Source organism: Triturus cristatus, chromosome 4_2 (genome assembly GCF_964204655.1).
Source record: "Triturus cristatus chromosome 4_2, aTriCri1.1, whole genome shotgun sequence".
NCBI lineage: Eukaryota > Metazoa > Chordata > Amphibia > Caudata > Salamandridae > Triturus > Triturus cristatus.
Window position 1 is genome coordinate 4,194,074 of NC_140586.1, and position 19,900 is coordinate 4,213,973.

Sequence of the window (19,900 nt, forward strand, 5' to 3'; positions counted from 1 at the left end):
TAACCATTAGGCCAGAGTAAGAGTTAAGACCTTAACCATTAGGCCCGAGTACGAGTCTAAGACCTTAGCTATTAGGCCAGAGTAAGAGTTAAGACCTTAATCAGTAAGCCAGAGTAAGAGTTAAGACCTTAGCTATTAGGCCAGAGTAAGAGTTAAGAGCTTAATCAGTAGGCCAAAGTAAGAGTTAAGACCTTAGCTATTAGGCCAGAGTAAGAGTTAAGACCTTAACCAGTAGGCCAGACTCAGAGTTAAGACCTTATCCAGTAGGCCAGAGTACGAGTCTAAGACCTTAGCTATTAGGCCAGAGTAAGAGTTAAGACCTTAACCAGTAGGCCAGAGTAAGAGTTAAGACCTTAGCTATTAGGCCAGAGTAAGAGTTAAGACCTTAGCTATTAGGCCAGAGTAAGAGTTAAGACCTTAACCAGTAGGACAGAGTACGAGTCTAAGACGTTACCTATTAGGCCAGAGTAAGAGTTAAGACCTTAGCTATTAGGAAAGAGTAAGAGTTAAGACCTTAACCAGTAGGCCAGAGTATGAGTCTAAGACCTTAGCTATTAGGCCAGAGTAAGAGTTAAGACCTTAGCTATTAGGCCAGAGTAGGAGTTAAGACCTTAACCAGTAGGCCAGAGTACGAGTCTAAGACCTTAGCTATTAGGCCAGAGTAAGAGTTAAGACCTTAGCTATTAGGCCAGAGTAAGAGTTAAGACCTTATCCATTAGGCCAGAGTACGAGTCTAAGACGTTAGCTATTAGGCCAGAGTAAGAGTTAAGACCTTAACCAGTAGGCCAGAGTAAGAGTTAAGACCTTAACCAGTAGGCCAGAGTACGAGTCTAAGACCTTAGCTATTAGGCCAGAGTAAGAGTTAAGACCTTAACCAGTAGGCCAGAGTAAGAGTTAAGACCGTAACCTGTAGGCCATAGTACGAGTCTAAGACCTTAGGTATTAGGCCAGAGTAAGAGTTAAGACCTTAGCTATTAGGCCAGAGTAAGAGTTTAGACCTTAACCAGTAGGCCAGAGTAAGAGTTAAGACCTTAACCTGTAGGCCAGAGTACGAGTCTAAGACCTTATTTATTAGGCCAGAGTAAGAGTTAAGACCTTAGCTATTAGGCCAGAGTAAGAGTTAAGACCTTAACCAGTAGGCCAGAGTAAGAGTTACGACCTTAACCAGTAGGCCAGATTAAGAGTTAAGACCTTAACCATTAGGCCAGAGTAAGAGTTAAGACCTTAACCATTAGGCCCGAGTACGAGTCTAAGACCTTAGCTATTAGGCCAGAGTAAGAGTGAAGACCTTCACCAGTAGGCCAGAGTAAGAGTTAAGACCTTAACCATTAGGCCAGAGTACGAGTCTAAGACCTTAGCTATTAGGCCAGAGTACGAGTCTAAGACCTTAGCTATTAGGCCAGAGTAAGAGTTAAGACCTTAACCAGTAGGCCAGAGTAAGAGTTAAGACCTTAACCTGTAGGCCAGAGTACGAGTCTAAGACCTTAACTATTAGGCCAGAGTAAGAGTTAAGACCTTAGCTATTAGGCCAGAGTAAGAGTTAAGACCTTAACCATTAGGCCAGAGTACGAGTCTAAGACCAAAGCTATTAGGCCAGAGTAAGAGTTAAGACCTTAGCTATTAGGCCAGAGTAAGAGATAAGCCCTTAACCAGTAGGCCAGAGTACGAGTCTAAGACGTTAGCTATTAGGCCAGAGTAAGAGTTAAGACCTTAGCTATTAGGAAACAGTAAGAGTTAAGACCTTAATCAGTAGGCCAGAGTATGAGTCTAAGACCTTAGCTTTTAGGCCAGAGTAAGAGTTAAGACCTTAGCTATTAGGCCAGAGTAAGAGTTAAGACCTTAACCAGTAGGCCAGAGTACGAGTCTCAGTCCTTCGCTAGTAGGCCAGAGTAAGAGTTAAGACCTTAGCTATTAGGCCAGAGTAGGAGTTAAGACCTTAACCATTAGGCCAGAGTACAAGTCTAAGACCTTAGCTATTAGGCCAGAGTAAGAGTTAAGACCTTAACCAGTAGACCAGAGTACAAGAGTTAAGACCTTAATCATTAGGCCAGAGAAAGAGTTAAGACCTTAACCAGTAGGCCAGAGTAAGAGTTAAGACCTTAACCAGTAGGCCGGGGTAAGAGTTAAGACCTTAAACATTAGGCCAGAGTAAGAGTTAAGACCTTAACCATTAGGCCAGTGTACAAGTCTAAGACCTTATCTATTAGGCCAGAGTACGAGTCTAAGACCTTCGCTATTAGGCCAGAGTAAGAGTTAAGACCTTAACCAGTAGGCCAGAGTGAGAGTTAAGACCTTAACCAGTAGGCCAGAGTACGAGTCTAAGCCCCTAGCTATTAGGCCAGAGTAAGAGTTAAGACCTTAACCTGTAGGCCAGAGTAAGAGTTAAGACCTTAACCAGTAGGCCATAGTATGAGTCTAAGACCTCAGCTATTAGGCCAGAGTAAGAGCTAAGACCTTAACCAGTAGGCCAGAGTAAGAGTTAAGACCTTAACCAGTAGGCCACAGTACGAGTCTAAGACCTTATCTATTAGGCCAGAGTAAGAGTTAAGACTTTAACCTGTAGGCCAGAGTAAGAGTCATGACCTTAACCTGTAGGCCATAGTACGAGTCTAAGACCTTAGCTATTAGGCCAGAGTAAGAGTTAATACCTTAGCTATTAGGCCAGAGTAAGAGTTAAGACCTTAACCAGTAGGCCAGAGTAAGAGTTAAGACCTTAACCTGTAGGCCAGAGTACGAGTCTAAGACCTTAGCTATTAGGCCAAAGTAAGAGTTAAGACCTTAGCTATTAGGCCAGAGTAAGAGTTAAGACCTTAGCTGTTAGGCCAGAGTAAGAGTTAAGACCTTAACCATTAGGCCAGAGTACGAGTCTAAGACCTTAGCTATTAGGCCAGAGTAAGAGTTAAGACCTTAACCAGTAGGCCAGAGTAAGAGTTAAGACCTTAACCAGTAGGCCAGAGTACGAGTCTAAAACCTTAGCTATGAGGCCAGAGAAAGAGTTAAGACCTTAGCTATTAGGCCAGAGTAAGAGTTAAGACCTTAACCATTAGGCCAGAGTACGAGTCTAAGACCTTAGCTATTAGGCCAGAGTAAGAGTTAAGACCTTAACCAGTAGGCCAGAGTACGAGTCTAAGACCTTAGCTATTAGGCCAGAGTAAGAGCTAAGACCTTAGCTATTAGGCCAGAGTAAGAGCTAAGACCTTAAACAGTAGGCCAGAGTACGAGTCTAAGACCTTAGCTATTATGCCAGAGTAAAAGTTAAGACTTTAGCTATTAGGCCAGAGTAAGAGTTAAGACCTTAACCAGTAGGCCAGAGTACGAGTCTAAGACCTTAGCTATTAGGCCAGAGTAAGAGTTAAGACCTTAACCATTAGGCCAGAGAAAGAGTTAAGACCTTAACCAGTAGGCCAGAGTAAGAGTTAAGACCTTAACCAGTAGGCCAGAGTAAGAATTAAAACCTTAACCAGTAGGCCAGAGTAAGAGTTAGGACCTTAACCTGTAGGCCATAGTACGATTCTAAGACCTTAGCTATTAGGCCAGAGTAAGAGTTAAGACCTTAACCAGGCGGCCAGAGTAAGAGTTAAGACCTTAACATTAGGCCAGAGAAAGAGTTAAGACCTTAACCATTAGGCCAGAGAAAGAGTTAAGACCTTAACCATTAGGCCAGGGTAAGAGTTAAGACCTTAACCAGTAGGCCAGGGTAAGAGTTAAGACCTTAAATATTAGGCCAGAGTAAGAGTTAAGACCTTAACCATTAGGCCAGAGTCCGAGTCTAGGACCTTAGCTATTAGGCCAGAGTACGAGTCTAAGACCTTAGCTATTAGGCCAGAGTAAGAGTTAAGACCTTAACCAGTAGGCCAGAGTAAGAGTTAACACCTTAGCTATTAGGCCAGAGTAAGAGTTAAGACCTTAACGATTAGGCCAGAGTACGAGTCTAAGACCTTAGCTATTAGGCCAGAGTAAGAGTTAAGACCTTAACCAGTAGGCCAGAGTAAGAGTTAAGACCTTAGCTATTAGGCCAGAGTAAGAGTTAAGACCTTAACCAGTAGGCCAGAGTACGAGTCTAAGACCTTAGCTATTAGGCCAGAGTAAGAGTTAAGACCTTAACCTGTAGGCTATAGTACGACTCTAAGACCTTAGCTATTCGGCCAGAGTAAGAGTTAAGACCTTAACCAGTAGGCCAGAGTAAGAGTTAAGACCTTAACCTGTAGGCCATAGTACGAGTCTAAGACTAGCTATTAGGCCAGAGTAAGAGTTAAGACCTAAACCAGTTGGCCAGAGTAAGAGATAAGACCTTAACCTGTAGGCCATAGTACGAGTCTAAGACCTTAGCTATTAGGCCAGAGTAAGAGTTAAGACCTTAGCTATTAGGCCAGAGTAAGAGTTAAGACCTTAACCAGTAGGCCAGAGTAAGAGTTAAGACCTTAACCTGTAGGCCAGAGTATGAGTCTAAGACCTTAACTATTAGGCCAGAGTAAGAGTTAAGACCTTAGCTATTAGGCCAGAGTAAGAGTTAAGACCTTAACCAGTAGGCCAGAGTAGTAGTCTAAGACCTTAGCTATTAGGCCAGAGTAAGAGTTAAGACCTTCACTATTATGCCAGAGAAAGAGTTAACACCTTAACGAGTAGGCCAGAGTAAGAGTCTAAGACCTTAGCTATTATGCCAGAGAAAGAGTTAAGACGTTAACCTGTAGGCCATAGTGCGAGTCAAAGACCTTAGCTATTAGGCCAGAGTAAGAGTTAAGACCTTAACCAGTAGGCCAGAGTAAGAGTTAAGACCTTAACCAGTAGGCCAGAGTAAGAGTTAAGACCTTAACCTGTAGGTCAGAGTAAGATTTAAGACCTTAACCATTAGGCCATAGTACGAGTCTAAGACCTTAGCTATTAGGCCAGAGTAAGAGTCAAGAACTTAACCTATAGGCCATAGTACGAGTCTAAGACCTTAGCTATTAGGCCACAGTAAGACTTAAGACCTTAACCTGTAGGCCATAGTACGAGTCTAAGACCTTAGCTATTAGGCCAGAGTAAGAGTTAAGACCTTAACCTGTAGGCCAGAGTAAGAGTCAAGACCTTAACCATTAGGCCAGAGTACGAGTCTAAGACCAAAGCTATTAGGCCAGAGTAAGAGTTAAGACCTTAGCTATTAGGCCAGAGTAAGAGATAAGACCTTAACCAGTAGGCCAGAGTACGAGTCTAAGACGTTAGCTATTAGGCCAGAGTAAGAGTTAAGACCTTAGCTATTAGGAAACAGTAAGAGTTAAGACCTTAATCAGTAGGCCAGAGTACGAGTCTAAGCCCCTAGCTATTAGGCCAGAGTAAGAGTTAAGACCTTAACCTGTAGGCCAGAGTAAGAGTTAAGACCTTAACCAGTAGACCAGAGTACAAGAGTTAAGACCTTAATCATTAGGCCAGAGAAAGAGTTAAGACCTTAACCAGTAGGCCAGAGTAAGAGTTAAGACCTTAACCAGTAGGCCGGGGTAAGAGTTAAGACCTTAAACATTAGGCCAGAGTAAGAGTTAAGACCTTAACCATTAGGCCAGTGTACAAGTCTAAGACCTTATCTATTAGGCCAGAGTACGAGTCTAAGACCTTCGCTATTAGGCCAGAGTAAGAGTTAAGACCTTAACCAGTAGGCCAGAGTGAGAGTTAAGACCTTAACCAGTAGGCCAGAGTACGAGTCTAAGCCCCTAGCTATTAGGCCAGAGTAAGAGTTAAGACCTTAACCTGTAGGCCAGAGTAAGAGTTAAGACCTTAACCAGTAGGCCATAGTATGAGTCTAAGACCTCAGCTATTAGGCCAGAGTAAGAGCTAAGACCTTAACCAGTAGGCCAGAGTAAGAGTTAAGACCTTAACCAGTAGGCCACAGTACGAGTCTAAGACCTTAGCTATTAGGCCAGAGTAAGAGTTAAGACTTTAACCTGTAGGCCAGAGTAAGAGTCATGACCTTAACCTGTAGGCCATAGTACGAGTCTAAGACCTTAGCTATTAGGCCAGAGTAAGAGTTAATACCTTAGCTATTAGGCCAGAGTAAGAGTTAAGACCTTAGCTATTAGGCCAGAGTAAGAGTTAAGACCTTAACCATTAGGCCAGAGAAAGAGTTAAGACCTTAACCAGTAGGCCAGAGTAAGAGTTAAGACCTTAACCAGTAGGCCAGAGTAAGAATTAAAACCTTAACCAGTAGGCCAGAGTAAGAGTTAGGACCTTAACCTGTAGGCCATAGTACGATTCTAAGACCTTAGCTATTAGGCCAGAGTAGGAGTTAAGACCTTAACCATTAGGCCAGAGTACAAGTCTAAGACCTTAGCTATTAGGCCAGAGTAAGAGTTAAGACCTTAACCAGTAGACCAGAGTACAAGAGTTAAGACCTTAACATTAGGCCAGAGAAAGAGTTAAGACCTTAACCATTAGGCCAGAGAAAGAGTTAAGACCTTAACCATTAGGCCAGGGTAAGAGTTAAGACCTTAACCAGTAGGCCAGGGTAAGAGTTAAGACCTTAAATATTAGGCCAGAGTAAGAGTTAAGACCTTAACCATTAGGCCAGAGTCCGAGTCTAAGACCTTAGCTATTAGGCCAGAGTACGAGTCTAAGACCTTAGCTATTAGGCCAGAGTAAGAGTTAAGACCTTAACCAGTAGGCCAGAGTAAGAGTTAACACCTTAGCTATTAGGCCAGAGTAAGAGTTAAGACCTTAACGATTAGGCCAGAGTACGAGTCTAAGACCTTAGCTATTAGGCCAGAGTAAGAGTTAAGACCTTAACCAGTAGGCCAGAGTAAGAGTTAAGACCTTAGCTATTAGGCCAGAGTAAGAGTTAAGACCTTAACCAGTAGGCCAGAGTACGAGTCTAAGACCTTAGCTATTAGGCCAGAGTAAGAGTTAAGACCTTAACCTGTAGGCTATAGTACGACTCTAAGACCTTAGCTATTCGGCCAGAGTAAGAGTTAAGACCTTAACCAGTAGGCCAGAGTAAGAGTTAAGACCTTAACCTGTAGGCCATAGTTCGAGTCTAAGACTAGCTATTAGGCCAGAGTAAGAGTTAAGACCTAAACCAGTTGGCCAGAGTAAGAGATAAGACCTTAACCTGTAGGCCATAGTACGAGTCTAAGACCTTAGCTATTAGGCCAGAGTAAGAGTTAATACCTTAGCTATTAGGCCAGAGTAAGAGTTAAGACCTTAACCAGTAGGCCAGAGTAAGAGTTAAGACCTTAACCTGTAGGCCAGAGTATGAGTCTAAGACCTTAACTATTAGGCCAGAGTAAGAGTTAAGACCTTAGCTATTAGGCCAGAGTAAGAGTTAAGACCTTAACCAGTAGGCCAGAGTAGTAGTCTAAGACCTTAGCTATTAGGCCAGAGTAAGAGTTAAGACCTTCGCTATTATGCCAGAGAAAGAGTTAACACCTTAACGAGTAGGCCAGAGTAAGAGTCTAAGACCTTAGCTATTATGCCAGAGAAAGAGTTAAGACGTTAACCTGTAGGCCATAGTGCGAGTCAAAGACCTTAGCTATTAGGCCAGAGTAAGAGTTAAGACCTTAACCAGTAGGCCAGAGTAAGAGTTAAGACCTTAACCAGTAGGCCAGAGTAAGAGTTAAGACCTTAACCTGTAGGTCAGAGTAAGATTTAAGACCTTAACCATTAGGCCATAGTACGAGTCTAAGACCTTAGCTATTAGGCCAGAGTAAGAGTCAAGAACTTAACCTATAGGCCATAGTACGAGTCTAAGACCTTAGCTATTAGGCCACAGTAAGACTTAAGACCTTAACCTGTAGGCCATAGTACGAGTCTAAGACCTTAGCTATTAGGCCAGAGTAAGAGTTAAGACCTTAACCTGTAGGCCAGAGTAAGAGTCAAGACCTTAACCATTAGGCCAGAATACGAGTCTAAGACCTTAGCTATTAAGCCAGAGTAGAAGTTAAGACCTTAATCAGTAGGTCAGAGTGAAAGTTAAGACCTTAGCTATTAGGCCAGAGTAAGAGTTAAGACCTTAACCAGTAGGCCATAGTATGAGTCTAAGACCTCAGCTATTAGGCCAGAGTAAGAGTAAAGACCTTAACCAGTAGGCCAGAGTAAGAGTTAAGACCTTAACCAGTAGGCCAGAGTACGAGTCTAAGACCTTAGCTATTAGGCCAGAGTAAGAGTTAAGACCTTAGCTATTAGGCCAGAGTAAGAGTTAAGACCTTAACCAGTAGGCCAGAGTAAGAGTTAAGACCTTAACTTGTAGGCCATAGTACGAGTCTAAGACCTTAGCTATTTGGCCAGAGTAAGAGTTAAGAACTTAGCTATTAGGCCAGAGTGCAAGTCTAAGACCTTAGCTATTAGGCCAGAGTAAGAGTTAAGACCTTAACCAGTAGGCCAGATTAAGAGTTAAGACCTTAAACAGTAGGCCAGAGTACGAGTCTAAGACCTTAGCTATTAGGCCAGAGTAAGAGTTAATACCTTAACCTGTAGGCCATAGTACAAGTCTAAGACCTTCGCTATTAGGCCAGAGTAAGAGTTAAGACCTTAACCAGTAGGCCAGAGTAAGAGTTAAGACCTTAACCTGTAGGCCATAGCACGAGTCTAAGACCTTAGCTATTAGGCCAGAGTAAGAGTTAAGACCTTAACCAGTTGGCCAGAGTAAGAGTTAAGACCTTAACCTGTAGGCCATAGTACGAGTCTAAGACCTTAGCTATTAGGCTAGAGTAAGAGTTAAGACCTTAGCTATTAGGCCAGAGTAAGAGTTAAGACCTTAACCTGTAGGCCAGAGTAAGAGTCAAGACCTTAACCATTAGGCCAGAATACGAGTCTAAGACCTTAGCTATTAAGCCAGAGTAGAAGTTAAGACCTTAATCAGTAGGTCAGAGTGAAAGTTAAGACCTTAGCTATTAGGCCAGAGTAAGAGTTAAGACCTTAACCAGTAGGCCATAGTATGAGTCTAAGACCTCAGCTATTAGGCCAGAGTAAGAGTAAAGACCTTAACCAGTAGGCCAGAGTAAGAGTTAAGACCTTAACCAGTAGGCCAGAGTACGAGTCTAAGACCTTAGCTATTAGGCCAGAGTAAGAGTTAAGACCTTAGCTATTAGGCCAGAGTAAGAGTTAAGACCTTAACCAGTAGGCCAGACTAAGAGTCTAAGACCTTAGCTATTAGGCAAGTGTAAGAGTTAAGACCTTAACCAGTAGGCCAGAGTAAGAGTTAAGACCTTAACTTGTAGGCCATAGTACGAGTCTAAGACCTTAGCTATTTGGCCAGAGTAAGAGTTAAGAACTTAGCTATTAGGCCAGAGTGCAAGTCTAAGACCTTAGCTATTAGGCCAGAGTAAGAGTTAAGACCTTAACCAGTAGGCCAGATTAAGAGTTAAGACCTTAAACAGTAGGCCAGAGTACGAGTCTAAGACCTTAGCTATTAGGCCAGAGTAAGAGTTAATACCTTAACCTGTAGGCCATAGTACAAGTCTAAGACCTTCGCTATTAGGCCAGAGTAAGAGTTAAGACCTTAACCAGTAGGCCAGAGTAAGAGTTAAGACCTTAACCTGTAGGCCATAGCACGAGTCTAAGACCTTAGCTATTAGGCCAGAGTAAGAGTTAAGACCTTAACCAGTTGGCCAGAGTAAGAGTTAAGACCTTAACCTGTAGGCCATAGTACGAGTCTAAGACCTTAGCTATTAGGCTAGAGTAAGAGTTAAGACCTTAGCTATTAGGCCAGAGTAAGAGTTAAGACCTTAACCAGTAGGCCAGAGTAATAGTTAAGACCTTAACCTGTAGGCCAGAGTACGATTCTAAGACCTTAGCTATTAGGCCAGAGTAAGAGTTAAGACCTTAGCTATTAGGCCAGAGTAAGAGTGAAGACCTTAGCTGTTAGGCCAGAGTAAGAGTTAAGACCTTAACCATTATGCCATAGTACGAGTCTAAGACCTTAGCTATTAGGCCAGAGTAAGAGTTAAGACCTTAACCAGTAGGCCAGAGTAAGAGTTAAGACCTTAACCAGTAGGCCAGAGTACGAGTCTCAGACCTTAGCTATTAGGCCAGAGTAAGAGTTAAGACCTTAGCTATTAGGCCAGAGTAAGAGTTAAGACCTTAACCATTAGGCCAGAGTACGAGTCTAAGACCTTAGCTATTAGGCCAGAGTAAGAGATAAGACCTTAGCTATTAGGCCAGAGTAAGAGTTAAGGCCTTAACCAGTAGGCCAGAGTACGAGTCTAAGACGTTAGCTATTAGGCCAGAGTAAGAGTTAAGACCTTAGATATTAGGAAAGTGTAAGAGTTAAGACCTTAACCAGTAGGCCAGAGTATGAGTCTAAGACCTGAGCTATTAGGCCAGAGTAAGAGTTAAGACCTTAGCTATTAGGCCAGAGTAAGAGTTAAGACCTTAACCAGTAGGCCAGAGTATGAGTCTAAGTCCCTAGCTATTAGGCCAGAGTAAGAGTTAAGACCTTAGCTATTAGGCCAGAGTAGGAGTTAAGCCCTTAATCATTAGGCCAGAGTACGAGTCTAAGACATTAGCTATTAGGCCAGAGTAAGAGTTAAGACCTTAACCAGTAGGCCAGAGTAAGAGTTAAGACCTTAACCATTAGGCCAGAGAAAGAGTTAAGACCTTAACCAGTAGGCCAGAGTAAGAGTTAAGACCTTAACCAATAGGCCAGGGTAGGAGTTAAGACCTTAAACATTAGGCCAGAGTAAGAGTAAAGACCTTAACCATTAGGCCAGAGTACGAGTCTAAGACCTTATCTATTATGCCAGAGTACGAGTCTAAGACCTTAGCTATTAGGCCAGAGTAAGAGTTAAGACCTTAAACATTAGGCCAGAGTACGAGTCTAAGACCTTAGCTATTAGGCCAGAGTAGGAGTTAAGACCTTAACCAGTAGGCCAGAGTAAGAGTTAAGACCTTAGCTATTAGGCCAGAGTAAGAGTTAAGACCTTAACCAGTAGGCCAGAGTACGAGTCTAAGACCTTAGCTATTAGGCCAGAGTAAGAGTTAAGACCTTAACCAGTAGGCCAGAGTAAGAGTTAAGACCTTAACCTGTAGGCCATAGTACGAGTCTAAGACCTTAGCTATTAGGCCAGAGTAAGAGTTAAGACCTTAACCAGTTGGCCAGAGTAAGAGTTAAGACCTTAACCTGTAGGCCATAGTACGAATCTAAGACCTTAGCTATTAGGCCAGAGTAAGAGTTAAGACCTTAGCTATTAGGCCAGAGTAAGAGTTAAGACCTTAACCAGTAGGCCAGAGTAAGAGTTAAGACCTTAACCTGTAGGTCAGAGTATGAGTCTAAGAACTTAGCTATTAGGCCAGAGTAAGAGTTAAGACCTTAGCTATTAGGCCAGAGTAAGAGTTAAGACCTTAAGCAGTAGGCCAGAGTATGAGTCTAACACCTTAGCTATTAGGCCAGAGTAAGAGTTAAGACCTTAACCAGTAGGCCAGAGTACGAGTCTAAGACCTTAGCTATTAGGCCAGAGTAAGAGTTAAGACCTTAGCTATTAGGCCAGAGTAAGAGTTAAGACCTTAACCATTAGGCCAGAGTACGAGTCTAAGACCTTAGCTATTAGGCCAGAGTAAGAGTTAAGACCTTAGCTATTAGGCCAGAGTAAGAGTTAAGACCTTAACCAGTAGGCCAGAGTGCGAGTCTAAGATCTTAGCTATTAGGCCAGAGTAAGAGTTAAGACCTTAGCTATTAGGCCAGAGTAAGAGTTAAGACCTTAACCATTAGGCCAGAGTACGAGTCTAAGACCTTAACTATTAGGCCAAAGTAAGAGTTAAGACCTTAACCAGTATGCCAGAGTAAGAGTTAAGACCTTAACCATTAGGCCAGAGAAAGAGTTAAGACCTTAACCAGTAGGCCAGAGTAAGAGTTAAGACCTTAACCATTAGGCCAGAGTACGAGTCTAAGACGTTAGCTATTAGGCCAGAGTAAGAGTTAAGACCTTAACCAGTAGGCCAGAGTAAGAGTTAAGACCTTAACCAGTAGGCCAGAGTACGAGTCTAAGACCTTAGCTATTAGGCCAGAGTAAGAGTTAAGACCTTAACCAGTAGGCCAGAGTAAGAGTTATGACCGTAACCTGTAGGCCATAGTACGAGTCTAAGACCTTAGGTATTAGGCCAGAGTAAGAGTTAAGACCTTAGCTATTAGGCCAGAGTAAGAGTTAAGACCTTAACCAGTAGGCCAGAGTAGTAGTCTAAGACCTTAGCTATTAGGCCAGAGTAAGAGTTAAGACCTTAACCAGTAGGCCAGAGTAAGAGTTAACACCTTAACGAGTAGGCCAGAGTAAGAGTCTAAGACCTTAGCTATTATGCCAGAGAAAGAGTTAAGACCTTAGCTATTAGGCCAGAGTAAGAGTTAAGACCTTAACCAGTAGGCCAGAGTACGAGTCTAAGACCTTAGCTATTAGGCCAGAGTAAGAGTTAAGACCTTAGCTATTAGGCCAGAGTAAGAGTTAAGACCTTAACCATTAGGCCAGAGTACGAGTCTAAGACCTTAGCTATTAGGCCAGAGTAAGAGTTAGGACCTTAGCTATTAGGCCAGAGTAAGAGTTAAGACCTTAACCAGTAGGCCAGAGTACGAGTCTAAGACCTTCGCTATTAGGCCAGAGTAAGAGTTAAGACCTTAGCTATTAGGCCAGAGTAAGAGTTAAGAATTTAACCATTAGGCCAGAGTACGAGTCTAAGACCTTAGCTATTAGGCCAGAGTAAGAGTTAGGACCTTAGCTATTAGGCCAGAGTAAGAGTTAAGACCTTAACCAGTAGGCCAGAGTGCGAGTCTAAGATCTTAGCTATTAGGCCAGAGTAAGAGTTAAGACCTTAGCTATTAGGCCAGAGTAAGAGTTAAGACCTTAACCATTAGGCCAGAGTACGAGTCTAAGACCTTAACTATGAGGCCAAAGTAAGAGTTAAGACCTTAACCAGTATGCCAGAGTAAGAGTTAAGACCTTAACCATTAGGCCAGAGAAAGAGTTAAGACCTTAACCAGTAGGCCAGAGTAAGAGTTAAGACCTTAACCATTAGGCCAGAGTACGAGTCTAAGACGTTAGCTATTAGGCCAGAGTAAGAGTTAAGACCTTAACCAGTAGGCCAGAGTAAGAGTTAAGACCTTAACCAGTAGGCCAGAGTACGAGTCTAAGACCTTAGCTATTAGGCCAGAGTAAGAGTTAAGACCTTAACCAGTAGGCCAGAGTAAGAGTTAAGACCGTAACCTGTAGGCCATAGTACGAGTCTAAGACCTTAGGTATTAGGCCAGAGTAAGAGTTAAGACCTTAGCTATTAGGCCAGAGTAAGAGTTTAGACCTTAACCAGTAGGCCAGAGTAAGAGTTAAGACCTTAACCTGTAGGCCAGAGTACGAGTCTAAGACCTTATTTATTAGGCCAGAGTAAGAGTTAAGACCTTAGCTATTAGGCCAGAGTAAGAGTTAAGACCTTATCCATTAGGCCAGAGTACGAGTCTAACACCTTAGCTATTAGGCCAGCATAAGAGTGAAGACCTTCACCAGTAGGCCAGAGTAAGAGTTAAGACCTTAGCTATTAGGCCAGAGTAAGAGTTAAGACCTTAACCATTAGGCCAGAGTACGAGTCTAAGACCTTAGCTATTAGGCCAGAGTACGAGTCTAAGACCTTAGCTATTAGGCCAGAGTAAGAGTTAAGACCTTAACCAGTAGGCCAGAGTAAGAGTTAAGACCTTAACCTGTAGGCCAGAGTACGAGTCTAAGACCTTAACTATTAGGCCAGAGTAAGAGTTAAGACCTTAACCAGTAGGCCAGAGTAGTAGTCTAAGACCTTAGCTATTAGGCCAGAGTAAGAGTTAAGACCTTAACCAGTAGGCCAGAGTAAGAGTTAACACCTTAACGAGTAGGCCAGAGTAAGAGTCTAAGACCTTAGCTATTATGCCAGAGAAAGAGTTAAGACATTAGCTATTAGGCCAGAGTAAGAGTTAAGACCTTAACCAGTAGGCCAGAGTACGAGTCTAAGACCTTAGCTATTAGGCCAGAGTAAGAGTTAAGACCTTAGCTATTAGGCCAGAGTAAGAGTTAAGACCTTAACCATTAGGCCAGAGTACGAGTCTAAGACCTTAGCTATTAGGCCAGAGTAAGAGTTAGGACCTTAGTTATTAGGCCAGAGTAAGAGTTAAGACCTTAACCAGTAGGCCAGAGTACGAGTCTAAGACCTTCGCTATTAGGCCAGAGTAAGAGTTAAGACCTTAGCTATTAGGCCAGAGTAAGAGTTAAGAATTTAACCATTAGGCCAGAGTACGAGTCTAAGACCTTAGCTATTAGGCCAGAGTAAGAGTTAGGACCTTAGCTATTAGGCCAGAGTAAGAGTTAAGACCTTAACCAGTAGGCCAGAGTGTGAGTCTAAGATCTTAGCTATTAGGCCAGAGTAAGAGTTAAGACCTTAGCTATTAGGCCAGAGTAAGAGTTAAGACCTTAACCATTAGGCCAGAGTACGAGTCTAAGACCTTAACTATTAGGCCAAAGTAAGAGTTAAGACCTTAACCAGTATGCCAGAGTAAGAGTTAAGACCTTAACCATTAGGCCAGAGAAAGAGTTAAGACCTTAACCAGTAGGCCAGAGTAAGAGTTAAGACCTTAACCATTAGGCCAGAGTACGAGTCTAAGACGTTAGCTATTAGGCCAGAGTAAGAGTTAAGACCTTAACCAGTAGGCCAGAGTAAGAGTTAAGAACTTAACCAGTAGGCCAGAGTACGAGTCTAAGACCTTAGCTATTAGGCCAGAGTAAGAGTTAAGACCTTAACCAGTAGGCCAGAGTAAGAGTTAAGACCGTAACCTGTAGGCCATAGTACGAGTCTAAGACCTTAGGTATTAGGCCAGAGTAAGAGTTAAGACCTTAGCTATTAGGCCAGAGTAAGAGTTTAGACCTTAACCAGTAGGCCAGAGTAAGAGTTAAGACCTTAACCTGTAGGCCAGAGTACGAGTCTAAGACCTTATTTATTAGGCCAGAGTAAGAGTTAAGACCTTAGCTATTAGGCCAGAGTAAGAGTTAAGACCTTATCCATTAGGCCAGAGTACGAGTCTAAGACCTTAGCTATTAGGCCAGAGTAAGAGTGAAGACCTTCGCTATTATGCCAGAGAAAGAGTTAACACCTTAACGAGTAGGCCAGAGTAAGAGTCTAAGACCTTAGCTATTATGCCAGAGAAAGAGTTAAGACGTTAACCTGTAGGCCATAGTGCGAGTCAAAGACCTTAGCTATTAGGCCAGAGTAAGAGTTAAGACCTTAACCAGTAGGCCAGAGTAAGAGTTAAGACCTTAACCAGTAGGCCAGAGTAAGAGTTAAGACCTTAACCTGTAGGCCAGAGTAAGATTTAAGACCTTAACCATTTGGCCATAGTACGAGTCTAAGACCTTAGCTATTAGGCCAGAGTAAGAGTCAAGAACTTAACCTATAGGCCATAGTACGAGTCTAAGACCTTAGCTATTAGGCCACAGTAAGGCTTAAGACCTTAACCTGTAGGCCATAGTACGAGTCTAAGACCTTAGCTATTAGGCCAGAGTAAGAGTTAAGACCTTAACCTGTAGGCCAGAGTAAGAGTCAAGACCTTAACCATTAGGCCAGAATACGAGTCTAAGACCTTAGCTATTAAGCCAGAGTAGAAGTTAAGACCTTAATCAGTAGGTCAGAGTGAGAGTTAAGACCTTAGCTATTAGGCCAGAGTAAGAGTTAAGACCTTAACCAGTAGGCCAGAGTAAGAGTTAAGACCTTAACCAGTAGGCCAGAGTACGAGTCTAAGACCTTAGCTATTAGGCCAGAGTAAGAGTTAAGACCTTAACCAGTAGGCCAGACTAAGAGTCTAAGACCTTAGCTATTAGGCAAGTGTAAGAGTTAAGACCTTAACCAGTAGGCCAGAGTAAGAGTTAAGACCTTAACTTGTAGGCCATAGTACGAGTCTAAGACCTTAGCTATTTGGCCAGAGTAAGAGTTAAGAACTTAGCTATTAGGCCAGAGTGCAAGTCTAAGACCTTAGCTATTAGGCCAGAGTAAGAGTTAAGACCTTAACCAGTTGGCCAGAGTAAGAGTTAAGACCTTAACCTGTAGGCCATAGTACAAGTCTAAGACCTTAGCTATTAGGCTAGAGTAAGAGTTAAGACCTTAACCAGTAGGCCAGAGTAAGAGTTAAGACCTTAACATTAGGCCAGAGTAAGTGTTAAGACCTTAACCATTAGGCCAGAGAAAGAGTTTAGACCTTAACCAGTAGGCCAGAGTAAGAGTTAAGACCTTAACCAGTAGGCCAGGGTAAGAGTTAAGACCTTAAACATTAGGCCAGAGTGAGAGTTAAGACCTTAACCATTAGGCCAGAGTACGAGTCTAAGACCCTAGCTATTAGGCCAGAGTACGAGTCTAAGACCTTAGCTATTAGGCCAGAGTAAGCGTTAAGACCGTAACCATTGGGCCAGAGTACGAGTCTAAGACCTTAGCTATTAGGCCAGAGTAAGAGTTAAGACCTTAACCAGTAGGCCAGAGTAAGAGTTAAGACCTTAACCAGTAGGCCAGAGTAAGAGTTAAGACCTTAACCTGTAGGCCAGGGTAAGATTTAAGACCTTAACCATTAGGCCATAGTACGAGTCTAAGACGTTAGCTATTAGGCCAGAGTAAGAGTCAAGAACTTAACCTATAGGCCATAGTACGAGTCTAAGACCTTAGCTATTAGGCCAGAGTAAGAGTTAAGACCTTAACTTGTAGGCCAGAGTAAGAGTCAAGACCTTAACCATTAGGCCAGAATACGAGTCTAAGACCTTAGCTATTAAGCCAGAGTAGAAGTTAAGACCTTAATCAGTAGGTCAGAGTGAGAGTTAAGACCTTAGCTATTAGGCCAGAGTAAGGGTTAAGACCTTAACCAGTAGGCCATAGTATGAGTCTAAGACCTCAGCTATTAGGCCAGAGTAAGAGTTAAGACCTTAACCAGTAGGCCAGAGTAAGAGTTAAGACCTTAACCAGTAGGCCAGAGTACGAGTCTAAGACCTTAGCTATTATGCCAGAGTAAGAGTTAACACCTTAACCTGTAGGCCAGAGTAAGAGTTATGACCTTAACCTGTAGGCCATAGTACGAGTCTAAGACCATTGCTATTAGGCCAGAGTAAGAGTTAAGACCTTTAACCTGTAGGACATAGTACGAGTCTTAGACCTTAGCTATTAGGCCAGAGTAAGAGTTAAGACCTTAGCTATAAGGCCAGAGTAAGAGTTAGGACCTTAACCAGTAGGCCAGAGTAAGAGTTAAGACCTTAACCAGTAGGCCAGACTAAGAGTCTAAGACCTTAGCTATTAGGCAAGTGTAAGAGTTAAGACCTTAACCAGTAGGCCAGAGTAAGAGTTAAGACCTTAACTTGTAGGCCATAGTACGAGTCTAAGACCTTAGCTATTTGGCCAGAGTAAGAGTTAAGAACTTAGCTATTAGGCCAGAGTGCAAGTCTAAGACCTTAGCTATTAGGCCAGAGTAAGAGTTAAGACCTTAACCAGTAGGCCAGAGTAAGAGTTAAGACCTTAACCAGTAGGCCAGATTAAGAGTTAAGACCTTAACCATTAGGCCAGAGTAAGAGTTAAGACCTTAACCATTAGGCCCGAGTACGAGTCTAAGACCTTAGCTATTAGGCCAGAGTAAGAGTTAAGACCTTAATCAGTAAGCCAGAGTAAGAGTTAAGACCTTAGCTATTAGGCCAGAGTAAGAGTTAAGAGCTTAATCAGTATGCCAAAGTAAGAGTTAAGACCTTAGCTATTAGGCCAGAGTAAGAGTTAAGACCTTAACCAGTAGGCCAGAGTCAGAGTTAAGACCTTATCCAGTAGGCCAGAGTACGAGTCTAAGACCTTAGCTATTAGGCCAGAGTAAGAGTTAAGACCTTAACCAGTAGGCCAGAGTAAGAGTTAAGACCTTAGCTATTAGGCCAGAGTAAGAGTTAAGACCTTTACCATTAGGCCAGAGTACGAGTCTAAGATGTTAGCTATTAGGCCAGAGTAAGAGTTAAGACCTTAACCAGTAGGCCAGAGTAAGAGTTAAGACCTTAACCAGTAGGCCAGAGTACGAGTCTAAGACCTTAGCTATTAGGCCAGAGTAAGAGTTAAGACCTTAACCAGTAGGCCAGAGTAAGAGTTATGACCGTAACCTGTAGGCCATAGTACGAGTCTAAGACCTTAGGTATTAGGCCAGAGTAAGAGTTAAGACCTTAGCTATTAGGCCAGAGTAAGAGTTAAGACCTTAACCAGTAGGCCAGAGTAGTAGTCTAAGACCTTAGCTATTAGGCCAGAGTAAGAGTTAAGACCTTAACCAGTAGGCCAGAGTAAGAGTTAACACCTTAACGAGTAGGCCAGAGTAAGAGTCTAAGACCTTAGCTATTATGCCAGAGAAAGAGTTAAGACGTTAACCTGTAGGCCATAGTCCGAGTCAAAGACCTTAGCTATTAGGCCAGAGTAAGAGTTAAGACCTTAACCAGTAGGCCAGAGTAAGAGTTAAGACCTTAACCAGTAGGCCAGAGTAAGAGTTAAGACCTTAACCTGTAGGCCAGAGTAAGATTTAAGACCTAACCATTAGGCCATAGTATGAGTCTAAGACCTTAGCTATTAGGCCAGAGTAAGAGTCAAGAACTTAACCTATAGGCCATAGTACGAGTCTAAGACCTTAGCTATTAGGCCAGAGTAAGACTTAAGACCTTAACCTGTAGGCCATAGTACGAGTCTAAGACCTTAGCTATTAGGCCAGAGTAAGAGTTAAGACCTTAACCTGTAGGCCAGAGTAAGAGTCAAGACCTTAACCATTAGGCCAGAATACGAGTCTAAGACCTTAGCTATTAAGCCAGAGTAGAAGTTAAGACCTTAATCAGTAGGTCAGAGTGAGAGTTAAGACCTTAGCTATTAGGCCAGAGTAAGAGTTAAGACCTTAACCAGTAGGCCATAGTATGAGTCTAAGACCTCAGCTATTAGGCCAGAGTAAGAGTTAAGACCTTAACCAGTAGGCCAGAGTAAGAGTCAAGACCTTAACCAGTAGGCCAGAGTACGAGTCTAAGACCTTAGCTATTAGGCCAGAGTAAGAGTTAAGACCTTAACCTGTAGGCCAGAGTAAGAGTTATGACCTTAACCTGTAGGCCATAGTACGAGTCTAAGACCATAGCTATTAGGCCAGAGTAAGAGTTAAGACCTTTAACCTGTAGGACATAGTACGAGTCTTAGACCTTAGCTATTAGGCCAGAGTAAGAGTTAAGACCTTAGCTATAAGGCCAGAGTAAGAGTTAGGACCTTAACCAGTAGGCCAGAGTAAGAGTTAAGACCTTAACCAGTAGGCCAGACTAAGAGTCTAAGACCTTAGCTATTAGGCAAGTGTAAGAGTTAAGACCTTAACCAGTAGGGCAGAGTAAGAGTTAAGACCTTAACTTGTAGGCCATAGTACGAGTCTAAGACCTTAGCTATTGGGCCAGAGTAAGAGTTAAGAACTTAGCTATTAGGCCAGAGTGCAAGTCTAAGACCTTAGCTATTAGGCCAGAGTAAGAGTTAAGACCTTAACCAGTAGGCCAGAGTAAGAGTTACGACCTTAACCAGTAGGCCAGATTAAGAGTTAAGACCTTAACCATTAGGCCAGAGTAAGAGTTAAGACCTTAACCATTAGGCCCGAGTACGAGTCTAAGACCTTAGCTATTAGGCCAGAGTAAGAGTTAAGACCTTAATCAGTAAGCCAGAGTAAGAGTTAAGACCTTAGCTATTAGGCCAGAGTAAGAGTTAAGAGCTTAATCAGTAGGCCAAAGTAAGAGTTAAGACCTTAGCTATTAGGCCAGAGTAAGAGTTAAGACCTTAACCAGTAGGCCAGACTCAGAGTTAAGACCTTATCCAGTAGGCCAGAGTACGAGTCTAAGACCTTAGCTATTAGGCCAGAGTAAGAGTTAAGACCTTAACCAGTAGGCCAGAGTAAGAGTTAAGACCTTAGCTTTTAGGCCAGAGTAAGAGTTAAGACCTT